Source organism: Dysidea avara, chromosome 2 (assembly GCF_963678975.1).
Source record: "Dysidea avara chromosome 2, odDysAvar1.4, whole genome shotgun sequence".
In the NCBI taxonomy this organism is placed as follows: Eukaryota; Metazoa; Porifera; class Demospongiae; order Dictyoceratida; family Dysideidae; genus Dysidea; species Dysidea avara.
Genome location: NC_089273.1, coordinates 17327240 through 17345540, shown reverse-complemented (window position 1 = coordinate 17345540; position 18301 = coordinate 17327240). Strand labels below are relative to the sequence as shown.

General features: G+C 39.6%; 1 protein-coding gene across 7 annotated transcripts in view; it reads left to right on the top strand.

The window, feature by feature from the left end:
• The window catches only part of LOC136246766 (uncharacterized), a 306647-nt gene that overhangs the window by 69776 nt on the left and 218570 nt on the right, over nt 1-18301 (top strand). For 2 of the 7 annotated variants that reach the window (XR_010696823.1, XR_010696819.1), the window contains one exon: nt 16941-16983. The exons of the other annotated variants lie outside the window; for them this stretch is intronic. The gene's annotated coding sequence lies outside the window, so the exon portion shown is untranslated. The remainder of the gene's footprint in view (nt 1-16940; nt 16984-18301) is intronic. 7 annotated transcript variants of the gene reach the window in all.

Sequence of the window (18301 nt, the reverse complement as noted above, 5' to 3'; positions counted from 1 at the left end):
ACCATACTGTTTGATACTAACATACAAGATATTAGCTAAGTGTACACAATATACTCACTTGTTGTTACATCAGCAATGTTTGTGTACATACTAGTCAGTTCACTCTGTGGTTGTCGAATTCATTTGTTGTCAATTTACCTTATATATTGTATATATGTTTATGGGATAGTGTAAAAATGGTCATTAGCAGTGTATTGTGATATCGAGAGCATGTGGTTCTTGCATTTAATGATGTGATGGGTATAAAATGTGGTCCAGATTACTCTTGTATTGAGTTTTAGTATGGCTAAATCTGTTATGCATGGCTTGATCATGACTTGACAGTTGATAGCTGTCAACCAGTGCCTGTAAGTGGCGTTTATGGTTATCCAGCTTTTCAGGTGCTTGTGGTTAATTGAGTGCATCAAGAAACCGCAAACATGTGACCTACTAATCACAATGTTCTTAAAAGCATTGGACATGTTGCTATTGAAGGCTCAGTGAATGAGATAGCTAGTTATTTCAGTTGTAGGGCACGTAATATATAATACGTGATCTGTCAGAACTGTTAACTCTAATGCTGCTGTTGTAATACATGTTTGGCTACAAGATTTGTTGTAACTGTTGTGATTGAATATTCGAATAATGTCATCATAACTCACAAGAAGAGTACAATCTGAAACATTTCCTAAAAGTTGCTACGAATTTGTTAAAAATAATATTTAGTGGAATTTTCTACTTCCTGACTGACTAATTAATACCTTCAGACAAGTATAATTCGATAAAAGCTAAGGCTATGGGCTTGATTTTTCCACTTTTTGACGTCGCTTCATCCCAAGATATGCCTTTTGGCATACTGCAGTAAGAACACTGCACGCATCATAGACTTGCCTTTGTACTCCTGTATGTACCATTTCTTTTTGCTGACAGCCAAAAGTGTCGATTTGCGGTAACTAGTGCAATGGTTTTCCTACTTTTGTAAATTGGAATCATCTGTATTTACCATGGTGTGACTGCAGAGGTGCTTCTACTACTGTTCTTTGTTTGCAATGCTGTAAAACGAGCTGAACATAGTTAAAGCGAAACGTATTAGCCACTTTCGAGTCAGTAATTGATAATTGCAGATTGTCCATATTTTTCATAGTGACTGGATTGGTTGCAGAGGCAGTTCTCCTATTGTTCTTCATGTGTAGTGCAGGCTGAACATACCTGAAAGCAAAGTGTAATACCCACTTCACTTTGGAGTAAATAATTGATAGCTGGAGCACATTCAGATGGAAACATTAACCTTGGCACTCTCATTTCTTTTGATGCAGTATGCGCTGATTCACCAGTCATAATGATGTTACAAACAAGACAAGGAAAAATTAAGAATTTTAGGTTCAGTTAGGGATCATAGAAAAAAGTATGACAAAAAAAGAAAAAGAAAGTTGCATATACCTGTGCAGTGAACATTTAATCCTTAATTCAGTCTCAACTGCTGCTTTCTATGTTTGCATGAAAAAGATCAAAATGCTCTAATAGAACAGTCACTGCAATAAAGATATTCTAATAGAGCAGTCACGCAAAGCTAATGATAGAGATGTGTAAATTATATGCCAATTATCGGTATCAATATCTGTATTGGTGAAATATACTACTAGATTATTTGTATTGGATTGGTAGGTATTTCTCTGTCTTGTAGTACTTCACTGTTGGTGATCAAGTGGTTGTTTGTGAGGAGAAAGGGCTTTGCTACTAGTGATAGTAATCACTGGTTGGGTCCCAATGGAAACCTAAAACAATTAACAGGGCTGTGATCATTGGCAGTATTGTCTTGAACAGAAGTCTGCTACTGTTGGAGGACCAGCTATGAATGTTTAACATTCCACTAGACATAATAACTCGTGCTTCCTTGTAATAGTCTGTGGCTGCATCCTCCGTATCACAGCCAGTAATGACATTGTAAATGTAAGATTAATTTGCATGTCATGATATTATGCTGCTTGAGATGATGTTGAAGGACTGAATTAAGTATGAAGAGGGGAATAGCTGCTCCAAAGGGTATCACTTTGAAATGATAAATACGAAACTGATTGGACGAATCTGCAGGGTTTGATATCCAATAAAACTGGGTGTAATCTCTATCATCTGGATGTAAGGCCAATGAAACTTGATTAGCAGTTTCGCTTCATCGCCCACATGCCTTTTATAATATCCGCATGGAATTTCATTGGTAATTCAGATCAAAAATAATATTCTAATGGAGAAGTCACTTTTACTCTAATAGAGCAATCAGCTATACTCTTGGAAAAATCACTTGTTTAGGAGTAACAGAAATAGCTGAATATTTTTATATGGATTAGTATTAACGTACTTTAGCTATTTAATGCAAGAGTGATCAATGTAGATCTCACTGTTTTTTTGGCAAAACTCTTCATGTTGTGCTTTTGGAAAACAATGAATAATAACCGCCAGCATCAAATTTTCAAAATTCTGAATGAGAAACTGGTAATCGCGTTTCGTTGGCCTAAGTGTATATGTTCAAAAATATCTTTCTCAATATCACCTGAGATCCCAAATTGATGAAGACTGACATGAATGAGGATGGCACACAAATCATTACTACATGGTACACTGATCTCTATCTAGTCAGTCATTAAGTGAGGGCTGGCTAGCTGACTGTTGCAGCAGCTACAGTAAAAATCAATTCTAATGGGTTGTAGTTGGTGAGTCTTTCTCTACTGCATGGTGTGGAATGTAATGAGTCTCAGTATACTCACTTGATGTGTCGACTTGCTCAATGAACCCCCTTGGCTTCTTGGTCAGTAATGATTTGGTGGTACAATAGCAATAGCTTAGGATTAGTGGCTAGTCTCCTTGTTAATTGTCATGTTCTACATTCTGCCACAGTGTAATTACTAGGAAGGGGAGGATGCCATGTTCTCCAAGGAAATTTGGCTACGTATGCCCCATCAGTGGGTCTTGTGACACATGAGGTGAGGTAATTCTCTGTCATGTTTACTTCAACATCACTTTGTGAAATTCCAATTGATTCCAAAGTCCAGAAACATTTTAAGTCAAAATTACTTTGTGTTGGAGTGATAATCATTGAAACATTGGTTGTCATGGAATGAGGGTCCCCTGTTGGGTTGGGCCTGAGATGAGGTATCCCAACTTTGACTCTACTACAGTTGGTTTACTGCCATGAACAACTTTATCTCCAACTATGTCCCAGTAGTAATCTGCTCCTACTAAAAGTGAAATTGCAAACTCACTGTCTGTGGAAGTTCTGAAAAATCAAGGCTTGTGCACTTCTGAAGTGGCACTACAAGGATAGATAATTGTAATTCTTCTCCACCTGCTAACATTAAGATGCTGACTTGTTGGGTGCTTGGTCCCAAATGATGAAATAGTTATGAGTTCCTTAGAGTAAGGTCAGAGATCTAGAGTACTGGCTAGTTCTTCGGTTACTAATGACCTCTGGGACCCTTCATCCAGTAGTATATTGGCTTCAACACATCTTTTTCGACTTGTCACTCTTGCTACAGCCGTTTTGAGAAGGCAAACATTGTTGTGTTTGGGATGGAGGGTCACGAGAGTGTACATCAGTAGGTTGAACAGTAGGTTAAGAGTTGAACAGAGCTTGTAGGATGTACTCCAGTAGAATGAGAGGTCACGGAATGTACACCAGCAGATTGAAGTTGAACAAGGGGTGGAGGGAGAGCTGTGGTATTGCTCTGCTGTTTGTATAGTGTTGACTGGAGTGGTAGGTGGGTTGCGATTACTCTGGTGTCCAAAGGCACAAAGGTTCGTATGATGTTTACAGTAGCAGTGGTGACAATGGTGCTTCAAGTTACAAGAGGAAATCTTGTGGTATCCTAAACAGTTGAAGCACAATCTGTCCTGACGTTCAATATCAGTGCATTGCTTAGGGTCGGTGACAGTACTGCATAATGAGGGAGAATGAGGTCAAGGGGGACATTGTGCTTTCAATTTAACAATCGGATTGCCAGTTCCAGCAACAAATGCAGCTGTTTGGTATCAGTGTGTCTTCTACTTGGGATCCCATCTCAATGATGTACAGCTCATTAAGAGTAGCAGATTGTAGCTCGGTAACAGTCCAGTCTCGTTTTATCCTAAGTTTTGCTAACAAAACATTTTTGATGATAACAATTGGTGTGAGTGGCTATTAATCAGTATCGGAATACCTAAATAACCAATGAGCATTGATCAATGCCCAATATCAGCTCCGATTCGATACCAATGTGATTATCGGTGGAATATTTATTCAGTCATGGGTATAGGCTGGAGTAGGGATTAAATGTCCACTAGTATATCTGCAGGTGTAGGTGACCTTCCTTGTTTTCCTACTTTTTTCTATGATCCCTTAAAATTCTTAATTTATCCTTATACTGGTAGAGCAGTTATATTACTCTGAACTCCGATAGAACTATCATGCTTCCTTAATTATTTGGCTTAAAAAACCAGTCTACTGAGTCTAGCAGCATGAAAGGTTTAAAGTAAACACAAAGCCCTTCATATATTAATGTTAGGTGGAACACCACAATTTGTTGTAGCAAGACAGGTTAGCCAGCCCGTACATAGAAACATGATTGGGCTGGCCCCTACCATGTTTTTCTGCCACCAAATGCAGCAAAAGCTGTAGGCTCTACAGGCAGTTCTGGAGCATGGTGATACTGTACATTAACTAAAATATTGCTTCGGCAGGACCTAGATATTTTAGTTACTTAGTTACTTGTGTCAAAATTATAGGGATTCAGTAATCTGCTAGTCTGGTTGTTGGCGGCACATTTTTGAAAGACATTGCTCTATCGTGGACCACACCCCCAAGAACAGTTGTTGTTCTGCAGTATAAACAAACAAGTGGAAATGTTTTGTATTACGTCCACAACACAGTTGGTAAAATTATTTATCCCTTGCTTGGTTTAGAGCAGGTTCTGTAATTTGTTCCACCCATGCATTTTATAATATACCGTAGCTTTAAAGGGGCACAGCACCGTCTACTGTTGTGCAGCCAAAATATCATGTTGGTTCACCTGACGTAACCATCATTGTACTAGCCTGGATCTTGCCGTTTCTGATGGACTTCCCATAAAAGTGTATATAATTATGGGTATGACTTCACAGGCTGAATGATTGAATGGCTTGATGCAGTGCCCCTTTATAACCATGGTTATGTGGAATACCTCAGTTGGAGAGACAGTGAAATATGAGAGGGAATCTGGAAAAGCGAGAGACTTTTTCATTGGTAGCGCAGAGCTCGTTGACCATCCAGGGTGTGATTGGTGCTTGAGATCACTTGTATACAATCAATATTAAACTGCGACACACTGGCACAGCATTGGGCTTGGCTGGCTTAAAGTATTGATGTGTACCTGTATCTCTTGTAGTCATTGTGCAACATGAGCCCGATCACAAAATAATTACAAAAAATTGCAATAACTTGGAGTGAAAATAAAATCCTGAAACATACATTACTGTGAACTATTGCCAGCAGCGTATGTCATGTCTTGTCAGTGAGTAGTTGGGTGATCACAGCAAGTCAACTTGCCAACGTAAACAGTGTCCCTGCAAAGAAGCGAACTTACTTTGTGGTACCAATTGTTGCTGTGGCACTAAGAAAAATCCATGTAAACACAAAGTAAAGTATAAATTGCTTGCTATAATATAGTATTATAGCGACTTGTATTTCAAATTACAACAATATGCCAGCCATGTAAGCATTAGTGTTAATGAGGAACCAATGGCCATTTCTATAACAGACTCCAGGATTCGTTCACTAGAGGTGAGTACTATATATATACGGTGTATACTGAAGAGATGAACTCAATTCTATACATGTTGGCTTTTGTTTCTACATTGGCACCTGCTCAGTGCAAGCAACTCATTATGCAGGCTTATGGAAATATTGGAGGCATTGAGTTGGCTAAGTCTGTTCTAAACATGGATATTCAGATTCCTATGACCAATCCACAAATTAAACCAACCTGGTGTATTTGTACCAAGTGCCGTAGTATGGACCAAATGGTTGAGAATATCTGTTGCAGACAGAAGCCTTGTGTAACTACAACAGAAATTTTTAACAACATAGTGCTCAACAGAGATGTTTTATCTGTTGCAATTGTTGATCGCCGCGATGTGTTGGTTGAAGCTGCTACTTATATACCACAAGCATACAGAAAATCAGCATATCGTCAATGGATAATGTGGAGGATTGGTTACTTGGGAAATGGAGTACGCCGTGTTGTCCCATCATGTGTGGTTTGGGCAGTGAGAGATCATTACCCTGCACCCGATGGATGCTATTTGGGATTTAAGAGTATTAAATAACTGATTACTGTACATGTATATGTACCATACACTGTTATACATGTAATAGTTGTATCATGTACCCGAGTGATTTGCCTGATATGTACACCCAAGCTCGAGGGCTGTTAGGACCGAGAGCGTGGGTGTACATATCAGGCAAATCACGAGGGCACGTGATACAACTGATATGTACCATGTAGGCTAATAGCCTACTGTGGTGGGCGACTAATCACCCAAGCCAATATGAGGCAACCCGCTGGATTTATTATATAGAGACTCTTGTAAAATTCGATTATGGGTCAGCAGCAAGTAACGTTGCAGTTACGTTTGTTAACATAAACGGGAAAATCCTATGAGTATCACGGAAACACTCAATTTGGCGATTTAACAAGTGTTTCAAAGTTGCTACATCGTTTAACCACTGTTTACAATGTTTTCTAAAGATCCAGAGGGGTAAGCTTCGCTGTAGAGTGGTTACCTCGTGATATACGAAAAGTGGGCGTGGTACGTAATCAAACACGCAGACACGCGATTGTAAATTAACCATGACACTAGTTCTCATCTTAAACTTCCGTTTGTCAACTCATAGGGTGGTAAGGGTGTCGAATCGCCTTCGTATGAGTGCTGTAGAATGCAAAATTGGGTTCACGGTTTTCATCACGTGAGTAATAATAAACTCCCACAATCGAATACTGCTAGGATTCTTATAAAAACAAACAACGTTACCTCATCAGATATATTAAGGCCATGGTACATTTAAATGTATCATGGCCAGCCATGGTTTATTTTAAATGTACCATAGCCAGCCATGGTTTAACTTAAATGTACCATGGCCAGCCAGGGTTTATAAGATATGTACCCTGGAATTTAGCTTTGAAGTTAGGTGGTTTCATGGTACATACAGTGTTATGATATACATTATTTATACCGTGATAATTTGTTTTTAACTAAAACTATGGTGGTATCTGGGATGGTGTGAGCAATTGTAGACTGTAGCTTAGTTGGATGAGAATCAGGAACCTGTGGTTTGCTTTTGGTTGTGTATGATGATGTACTCCTTTCTGCATGTATTGCTTTTAGTAGTGGTGGAATATACTCATATTTCTTTGATTCTAGAGTGGCAGTTACATCCCATTTTTTAGATGACTTTCGATATTTACGATGATAGATATAATCCCCATCTTTGTTTTTTGCCAAATCTCTGCTGTGGTAATGATTGTAGTCAAGTACAGCTAACTGGATTCTTGCGTCGTAAGCCTGATTCCTTCAACAACAACATCCATGCAATATTGCATATCACAGCCAAATTACTTACCAAAATGCATTCCTCTTAGGACAATAAGCTAAACTGTGGAATGACTCCAAAATGCCTGTGTGCCTGAAATAATACTATTAATTTTGGAATCAACACATCTAGGAGTCGCTATGTGCAAGCAAAAATGGAAATACTTGCCTGAAGTTGACATAGAATTTCATGGATTTCATCCACTGTTTGTCAGTCATCAACCTTCGCAAGGCTTGTAATGCTGATTCATCTATTCTGAAATATTCAATCACATTTCCTTTGCCATCCGTAGGTGGTCCAGTCAATTGCTCATGGTCACACTGCCCACTCAACCACTCATGCTCATTAGTGACATGATACAGTAAGCCTAACCATTTAACCTGCATATATCAGTATAACTAATACAACAATTATCCATGCAGAAATAATACCTTTAAAGTTACCACATCACCATTGCATTCATTGCAGCGATACCAAAAGTGATTTGTAATGTTGTCACTCCACTGCAGTATCTTTCCCAAGTGCTTTATTTTTCCTGCCTGCAAATACAGTATATGTATAGAGATATTCGTGTACACATTCTAAGACCTTCTGAAGTTTTTGGATTTGTGCCGTATGTCCATTGAGTGCTTAATCGCAGGATGGTTGGTTGCTGAAAAATGAAATTGTAATACTTCACATGCAGCCCCATAAAGATTTCAAAATTTACCAAGCAACTTTCAAATAGATGATGAAGCATCTGTTACAATTTCAGCAATATCTAAATTTTGAGATAACAGAAATTTTAAACATCTCTGAAAGGCTTCCTTTTCCATGTTGGGTGACTGTAGCTCAACTTCACGCTTATCAACTGTTTGTGTGTGGATGATGGACTTTGTACTGACATCCATAATTGAATATGTGCAGAATTTGGCACTTGACCCAGGGGAATCACATCTCCCATCTCCAGCAATAACTAACTTATGATTTGTACACTCCTGTAGCCTTTATAAAAATGCTTTATCGCTCTACTTGCATGTTCTGTATGTACCTGCTCTCTTTTATAAAGTTCTCCAATGGATGGACAAATGAATAATTGCTGGTATGCAAAAAAAGATGTGCTGGAAATAAATCTTAAATTCATAAATTGAAATAATAGCTCGATTTTATTGAAGCTATTGCCAGATAGCACAATAGCAGACGAAACACGAAGGTTATCGGAGAATACTTTCTTTCCAAAGGAGCTGTGTACTACATCAGAGGAAGTCCAATTAAAAGAATGACCATTCTCACATGATCCCTGGATTAGCAAACAACACCCTGATGTTTCAAAATTCAATTTGTAGTTCCCATCGCAATTAGACATGTGACACTTAGTTCCTATAAGTTTATTTAATTTGGAAATAGAGCATATCACTCTGGGTGAATTCGAAATTCTGTTGATTCACTACTGCAGTATACTGGAGTAGTTTCCTCTTCAATTTCCTCCATCACATCACAAACATTGTCACTAGATTCATCACCAGACTCACTGCAGGTATATTGTGGAGTAACTATATATAGGTACACGCATGGATATACCTTTCTGAATCTGAAGAAACTATTGTATCATCATTCAGTTTATTTGTGATATTCATCATCCTGTTATAAGCATGCATATACATTTGTCACACAATCATGCATGTATCAATTTACTGGTTGACTGTTGTCTTTATTCTCTCCACAAAATTCATCATCAGTCCAAGCATTATTTTTCTCCCTATATGGTTATAATGGTGCTGGTACATTACAATACTATACAGGAATTACATTTCCATATCATCAGCATCAAATTCTGGTTTAACAGTGTCCAATTCTTGATGTGTCCTTTTTGTTCCAATTATTGTTGGTGTGGAATTATATCTTGGAGGCTCCAATGAAATTGGTGACCCCATAGAATTAGAGGCCATTGGTGTCAAACTATTATTGGAAATTCTAAAAGAACAAATACTCTAATAGAGCATTCACTGATGGAATTACACAACCCAATAGAAAGTGTTCAAATTGCTGAATAACAGTGTAGTCATACACTTATAGGCCAAGCACTGAAATTTGTGAATGCATGTCTTCTCATTCTCATAGGGGACAGAAGATATTTTCTCTAAAATAGGTTATGACAATGCAGTGAACCTTAAATATACTCTAATTGAGCAGTCTTTTCATTGTTGCTTTGTTGCCTCACCTACATCTACCAGAATATAACTACTCTACTAACCAGTTGAATATTCTTATAGAGTAACCAGGGCTGTAGTGGCTCCCCATAGCAGTGCCTGACAGGGTTAGCTACATCTTGAGCTTCACTGCCCATCATGTCATGTTATACGGTACGTATTATATGTATGTTAGTAGCGTGCATGACACTAACCTGGATAAAGCTGCAGTGTTTTCAGCCATAGAAGATATGGAATGGCTCAGTATCGAAGATCGTGAGAGCAAGAGCTGAGCTACAGTATCGTTATTTACAAGTCTGAACTCTTCTTTCACCATTCGCCATTTCACGTATGTTTCATTGCTGATATAAATTCGTTTGTTTGCTTGGCTCCACCTTGTAAACTTCTTTGGCCGACCATACCCTCCTTGGATACCATGTAGCGCCATTTGACGGTATGATGCAATACAATGATGATTTATTATGTCATGAACATATTTTACAGGATGTAAAATTAGCACTTGTATGGCTTGGTGTACTGTCCCTTTAAAGTAAATATGTGAGAGTACATCAGTGTTATACCATTGACAATAAGATCAGATCGTGCATCTTGATAATGATGGGGCTACTGATGCCAGTCGCTGAGGTTCCATCCTTATGTAAAGTAGGTAAGATGCACTCTTCCATCTTCCTGAAGTTTGGATTGTAGAATCATTCAGGCCTGCTGTCACTGCTGTAGTTGCTGCACGAATTCTAAAACTGTGACCAGCAAAGTCCTTAGCTGGCAAATTGGCTGCTGTGAGAGCTGATCTTACTTCACCCACGAATCTCGGTTTATTCAGTGCAGTTCCATTCTGCCATCAGAAAATTGGGCCTGGATTATTTCCTCTCTGTGACAAGTGGGCCATAAGAGCAGATACTGGGCACAGGTCATCCCCTGTCTTCCCTATGACAACCCTTGTATCTTCTCTACCTTGGGTCAGTCTTACTCTGCTTTATTAATCGGGAGATGATGGACACTATTCACAGCGACATCACTAAATGATAAGTAAGTATTTGGATCGTATGCCCCTTCGTGTGGAATGGTGATCTCTCGAAGGAGAAGAATGGTGTCACTACGGCTGCCCACAGCATTGATTGGTTGTAAGGGCTGTGATCCCCTGCGAGCCATGCTCTTTTCGTTTTCCTGAGAATGGAGGTAGTAATGGGTAGACAAGAGTGTGTAGGTTTTCCTGATTTTCTGGCTTCAACCTTCACACCTTTTAAGATTTGCCTTAGTCTAGGCATGTGGTCAATGTGGGGTCAGGGAAGCCATATGCAATTTAAAATTGCCTCACTCCAGATAAGTATGTTTTGATCGTATTATGAGGGAGACCTTGTTGACCTAGACATGCTGTATAATAGCAGAGTATGTTCTCTGATGTTGGTAGCAGGGTGATAGAGAAGCTCTTGCAAAAGTCTAAATACCTCTTTTCTGCAGCCTTGTAAGTTTTCTTTGTAGATGGAGCTAGGGCTGCTGAATAATAGCATTGAACTGCTTTGTTCAATCTGCGGGTCTCAATGTTAGGTTTTGTGATAGTAGGGATATTAAAGCTGTTGGTATTTTGGGCTGGTTTGGTGATGCCTTGGGGACCTGTGAGTGGAAGAAATGTAGGTTATTTTGTAATAGGGCATCTGCTAATGAATTATTTTTTCCATGTATGGAAGAGAACCAGAAGTTGTGTATGATGCCAGGAATACTAGTAAGCGTATCAGATGCATTAATTAGGTGGTTATTGCTGCTGTAAGTGCTGTTGAGGACTTGAACTACAGCCAAGTTATCCACTACAAACTGCACAATCTTTCCTCTCCACTGTGGCCCATACAATGCTGCTGCGACCACTACTGGGAAAAGCTCCTTCACTATGATTGACCACTCTTTGAGATGGTCTTGCCATTGGAAGTTAAACCAGTGGAGGTTCCACAAGGCACCACAACTCCAGGAGCCTGAAGCATCTGAGTACACTGTTATATCCACTGAGTATTTCTTCAGATCCCACAACATGGAGATACCATTCCATCTATCAACAAACAGATGCCATCACAAAAGATCTGCCCGTGCTGGTGCATTCAGCCTTATGTGATGAGAAGGAAGAGATCCCTCATCCTTCAGGGCATACAATCCTCTCAAAAATGGCCTTCCTGGCTGGACAACTTTTGTGGCAAATTGTATCAGACCTATGAGGGACTTAAGTGCCTTTGTTATTGCCCCACGTTTAGACACTACCTGTAAGGCTTTTGATAGTTCCTCTTTATGATTTTCCAGTTTACTTCTGGGCAGGCGTATCTGCATGGCCACTGTGTCCACCTCAATTCCTAAAAAGGTTAGGCAGATGGATGGGCCTTCCAGTTTTAAAAGTTCTAGAGGCACCTCTAATCTTGCACAAGTGGAGACTAGGACCTGTTTTTGGTCCTCTGCCTGCTATTTGCTGTCTGCTACCAAGATGAAGTCATCCAGGTAGTGGAGCAGTCTAGGAATCCCATTATTGATAAGGACCCATTGAAAAGCATCTGCTACTGCTAAGAAAATAATGGGTGCAGAACGTAATCCAATTGGCAACATCTTGTCAATGTACACTGTTTTGTCCCATAGAATGCCTAAAAATAGCTGGTCATCAGGGTAGGGTGTACAGGGACATTCCTATATGCCTCCTGAATGTCTGCCTTTACCAAGTAAAAACTCCTGTCGGCCTCTAACACAAGCGAGGACAGGTGATCTATATAGGGATATTTAAGAGATGAGTACTCTGTGGATATTGCATCATTAACACTCCTTTTTTTCAGGTGCTGACAAGTCTTAAGTTTAGCCTCCATTTTCCTGGCTTATTCTTTTTGGGGATTACCCCTATAGGGCTAATTTGCATCCTTTCTGGTTGGTCCCCCAACTGAAATGCGTTCTTCCTAGGTGTACCTCTCTGAGAAGGTACTTGTGGATGATCAGTGGTTGTTGTAAATGTAAGTTGTAGCTGGGCTACAATGACGATTAATACCCACTCTGAAACCTTGCTCCAGGCCATTAGTTATGTATTGTGTAAAATGTTCATCAGGGTGGCAACACAATCTTGAGAGGGCTTCTTTATCTCTCCTGACTTGCTGTAGTCTCTGTGTGGGCCTGCAGCTATCCAGAGCCACTAGTTTGTCCATGTATGTGTATTTCCCCTCTTTGATCATCCCAGTGCTATGGAGTGTTAAATGTAGATCTATGGGAGAGAGAGGTCTATCAATCATGAATCACACCAACTATGGTGGAGATGACAGAACTTCTGGGACCTAGTGTACAAAATTGGATTAACCTCTGCTTGTGACCTATGGATATGTGGTCTACCTGCTATGGAGGTGTGGGACGCTCTATACGTGTGTGTGTGTGTGTGCATGCATGCATGCGTGGGTGTGGGTGTGGTACGAATAGGGATGAACATATCACATCATATATATTCTTTTTTTTTTCAATTACAAATACCTCCAAAAAAATACAGAAAGAGAATCATATACAAATCATAAAGGCTGCATATAGCCAAATCAAAGTTGAGTAGTCATGTCACTTTGCTGTCTTCACCAGCTGCTCTGTGTCTTTCCCCACAGTGTACACAGCAGTGACTGAAGTGGCAAGATGCCTTGTTGCAGTGACCATCAAAGTTCCAATTATAGCAACGTAGGTCTCTTGCTGGTCTTTTTCTTTTTGACCCTTGGTCCACTCCTTGATATGTCTGCTTGATGACAGGAGTTGCAGGGAGTTGAGAAGGTAAAGAGCGACCATAAATGCAAGTTCAGCTCCCCCATTTTTTGAAACTCCTTGCTGCAGCCCATTCTCTATACTCCTGGTCATATCATAACCACTAAAAGCTTGCCAAGTCATGGTGTAGTTGAAGGATTAGGTGCAGGTGGACTGCAAGGCCAACTGATTCCTCCTTGGTGGTTGATGAAGCTGACACCAGAGCAGCCATCATTCTGGAGTAGGCCTGCAACCAAGTGCAGAGGTCGGAAATGACTTTTCGTTTTGGTTGAATACGATCAGTAGATCCCATGATCAGCAGTTTACCATCGTGTGATACAAATTAATTTGTCTTACCTGCTGGGCTCCATCCAGAAGTGTTGAGAGATCAATGCATTCCCAAAGTTGAATTTTTTCAAGGAGCTTGGTTGGAATGGATGATAGCTCATCCGTTACGATTGATGTTGGCATTGGTCTAGGTGTAATTGCAATGGTGTGATCCAGAGTGTCTTCAAGGGTAGGAATCAGTCTGGGTAGATCGGGTGTGAGATTGGGATCCACTGGTAGGACAGGAATTATCAGTGGTAACTGATGAATCAGTGGCAGAGCCTGAATAGAGCAACACTTGTAAGTAAAGCCAGGACCACCCGTCAGCTTGCTATGCACTGCACATAGTGTATAACAAAACATGGTTCGGGTGACTGACTGCCAAGACCACCCATCTATGGCCACACCTGATTGTACAATACATAGCAGCAGTGTGCCTGCTACCACTGGATACTGGCCATGACCACCCATCCATGGCTGCCCATGCTTAACATTAGCCTTTCTACACGCTGTACTCCTGGCCTGATAGTTGAAGTTGTACTTTATCTTTATACATATTTTAAAGCACATTGGTACCTTAATAGCACAAAGAGCAGGTTAACTTTACATTTCCACTTATCATTAAGCCCAGTAAACAGGTCATGTGACCTTCCGAGCTGTCGCCTGATAATGCAGCCACCCACTGCTAAATATCGCTTCTTTAAAAAAAATTATTTTCTATCTATGGTGACCAGCATGTATGAAACTATGAAAAAAGAAAATACCTGTTCTTGCTTCTACTGTCGAAGGAACTCCAAGGTCAGTAGGAGGGTTGCGGAGTATGTCGGCAATAGCTCCAGCAATCAGATTAATGTCTTCGGGTGCCAGGCATGTAGGAATGGCTCGATGCTCTTCTGGACTATCACTAGTACTAGGTCTGCTACCTTCATCACTGGCCATTCATGATAGAAACTCAGATGCAACTGAAACTTGGTCAATTTAGTTTGACATTCACAATACTAGAAGAAAATTCTGCTGCAAGCTTACTGCTCTGCTCAACAAAGACTGTGCTGGCTGTTTTGCTCAGCGATATTTATAGGCCAGCCCTGGAATGCATACTAGAATGTGTTTTTTTTGACAAGCTGTCTCTTTGTTGACAGACCTGTATGCTAATTGACATTGCATTGTTACCCCTGCTAAGATTATGCAGACCTCAACCTGTTAGTTAACCCTGTTTAACCTGTGTTTAAACTTGTATTATGGCTTCAATGAATCTTAATTCGTGGCTTACTGCTGTTTACACTGTACTAATAATGCTAGTAACTGGATTCTTTCAAAGAATTCATGGCTTGTATCATCTCTTGCTCAACTCCATTTGATGCGCTATGTATGTGGCCATCTTGAAATGGAATTAAGTGGTATCATTTAAAGTATCGGATTAAATTGGGCATTTATAACTTTACTGGAAAAACAGCTAACATTAAAAGTGGATTTTTTCTCAACAGAGTTAACAATTCAGCCAACCAGATGATTATTGGTAACAGCAAAGGTGTCAACAACAGACATGTACAGTTTGGCTCCATTACAAGTTCGGGAGAGGGCTGTAATGGACACTGTACTTCTATGGCCTCCCCATAGGAAATGTATTATGAAATTTTTGATTGGCTGTAAATGTTATGTAAAACAACTTTGAACAAGATTTTGATTTTTTTTTAGCAGGTCAAGCAATACTACAAATGAGCCAAATTTCAAAATTGTGTGTAATTGCATCCATGAGTTATTAAATGTTTTTGAGGATTCAGCTCAACGTGAACATGCTATAGTATCGGTGCATTACTTCTTGTTTGTCTACTTTTTGTAACAAACAACCATCAACACCTAGCACTATCCTTGGTTCCCACAACTGCACATTAGAAGGTAATGATGATGCTTGACTGACCTTCTCTGGCTATATAGAAATGGTTTAGAGTTTAATTAAGTATATACACAACATGTATCCTGGGGACTTCTACAAGAGGTACATAATGCATGCATGTGTGTGAAAGTGTCAAGGAGAGTACAACACTGAGTTGATTTGTGAATTGTTGTCGCATGATGTGAATGCTGGTCACCTGATGTGAATGCCAGTCTCATATAGTCACTAGTCTCATATAGTAATAGATGTACGTAAAAAGTTGCAACTGCCCCGGCCATAATTCAAGACAATACAGTACGTGGATATACAAATAGTGTGCACATTGACATATGTAGCAACTGAACGTAAAGCCATATTAAGTGACTTTACCTCCTCTACTTTACTGTTGAAATACTTTTGCTTCACCTTCTTTGCTACAGTATGTGTTTGCTGTGTGACGCTTTGAAGTGTTGTCTGTAATTGCTGCAATACAGCTCTCAACAACTACAACAACATCTTAAATAACACATTTAAATAACTAGTAGCTCACATGCATAGCACAATGGTATACACAGCACACGTGGACACATATGGTGTGTTCCTCTCAGGAAAGCCATGAAAGTTTTTATTTACAAGTAAAATTGCAGTGAAACTTGTCTGTTATTCTGGTAGCCTTTGGCCATAACTGTAATACTATTAAACTTGGCACATAGCACACACACACAAAGCAACTTCACAGTTAGGTAACATAACTGAAATGGAATTTTAATAGTGAAAGTTTTATTCAACCAAGTACTGGATGGAAGATTAGTTATACTGTCACAAAAAAGTTTGCTACATACAGTTTGTACCTGGTCAATGTGTGACACCAGTGATGGTGTAGAATCTGTATTGACTAAATGTGGTTAGATTTTACAAAACCAATCCAAATTGCACATCAGGCAAAATTAAACTATCACCACCTCTGGATAGTGCAGAAAGCTTGAATGGCAATTTATGGTCTTGTGAAGGGTCTGGCTTAAGTGGTTTACTGGTGGACAGCCTGATAATGTTGGCCAGAGATTTTTCTGTTGATTTTGCTACACATCAGTCACTAAGAAGCCAGCACAGCCCTGTATTCTCATGTCTGGCTCCATTTTAAAATCTATCCCTTTCCCAGCCCGCCACCCCTACCCTCCACCCTTTGTGAGCACTCGTGATACTACTCCGCTTGTCCAACTACTCAGATTTTCTATCTTATTTGCAGGAAACTCTACAAGCAGCTACAGGTACTAGAAGTGGTCTAAAAGGTAATAGATTGATGCATCTTTTCTGTAAATTTCATACCCGTGCAACCATAATTAAATATATTAGCATCAACATCCTTTCAATTACAGGCATTTTGTGGCCGCCACCTTTGATTTCACAACTTTTTTCACCCAAGCTATTTGAAGGCTGCATCACTTACATGTGCTTGCTATCCTTGGAAAGTTATGCTGACTTGAATTGTTTAAGGTGGCGATAAAGCAATGACGCGCACAAGAAGCCATAGCAAATACATATGATGTAACATATCATATATTACGCAATCTGTGGTAAATCAGGCGGGATAATAAACTTACCAAGTGTAGGCACGAATAACAGGTGAGTTGTTAGCAAAAACAACAAGCAGCTGCTGTTACACAGTTCAGGTGGGATGTAACTCACCTTTACAACAAATTAACAACCTTGACAACGTGATCATCATATATCCATTGTATGGCTTCTTTGCTTGGTGCGAACGGAGGAACAAAGCTCTCATCTGCTTGTAAACGCCATATATTTTGACCTGTAAATCGCTTCCACTTATTGATGCGTAGAATGATTCTTGTAATAGTATGCTTTCATCATGTGAAGTATTGGAGCTAAAACTTGAGGTTATTGAGAGATAACGCGTCTTCTCTAGTCCACTAAGTACCACCGATTTCTTGGTTTGAGAGCAGTTCTATGCTTTATACTCTCTACGAATGATAGATTCCTGTATGCATAGTTTATTTGTATGTAAAATTAAGTACTAACTTTCAATATGTCTTAAATTGAGACCACGTTGAGACACAGCAGATTGTTGTCAAGAATGCGCATTGTTGCTTTAGCGCCACCTTAAAACCATTTTTCTTGAAGCTTCCAATGTGCGATTTGGATCATTTTTCCGAAATCCAGTCACAAATAGGTCTACATCTGAAAGACACAAATCCAATATTTGAGTAATATGATTAGCTATAAGAGATGTGTTAGTGCCACAACATGTCATAGTCACACTCATACAATCTATCATAAACTCTACGTGTTAATGGGGTCAAGCAAAGTACTGTAGAATATACATACAGTATCCTATTTGAGGTGATGCACTGAATTTTATAAAGGAGTTAGGGGCGTGGTGCCTAAAAGTTAGTTATAGCAATAAGATCGAAATGCTTTAGTTGAGAAGCCGAGCACTCTAGTAGATCATACTAACATGTACTTCAAACACCACTGTATAACTTTCACCCTGATCTACGTATGCACCTCCTACTCTCTTTGCTAAATCCTGAAACTGCTCCTACAACAAAAGTGACCTGCCTAATATAGCCACTTGTTTAATAGAAGGAC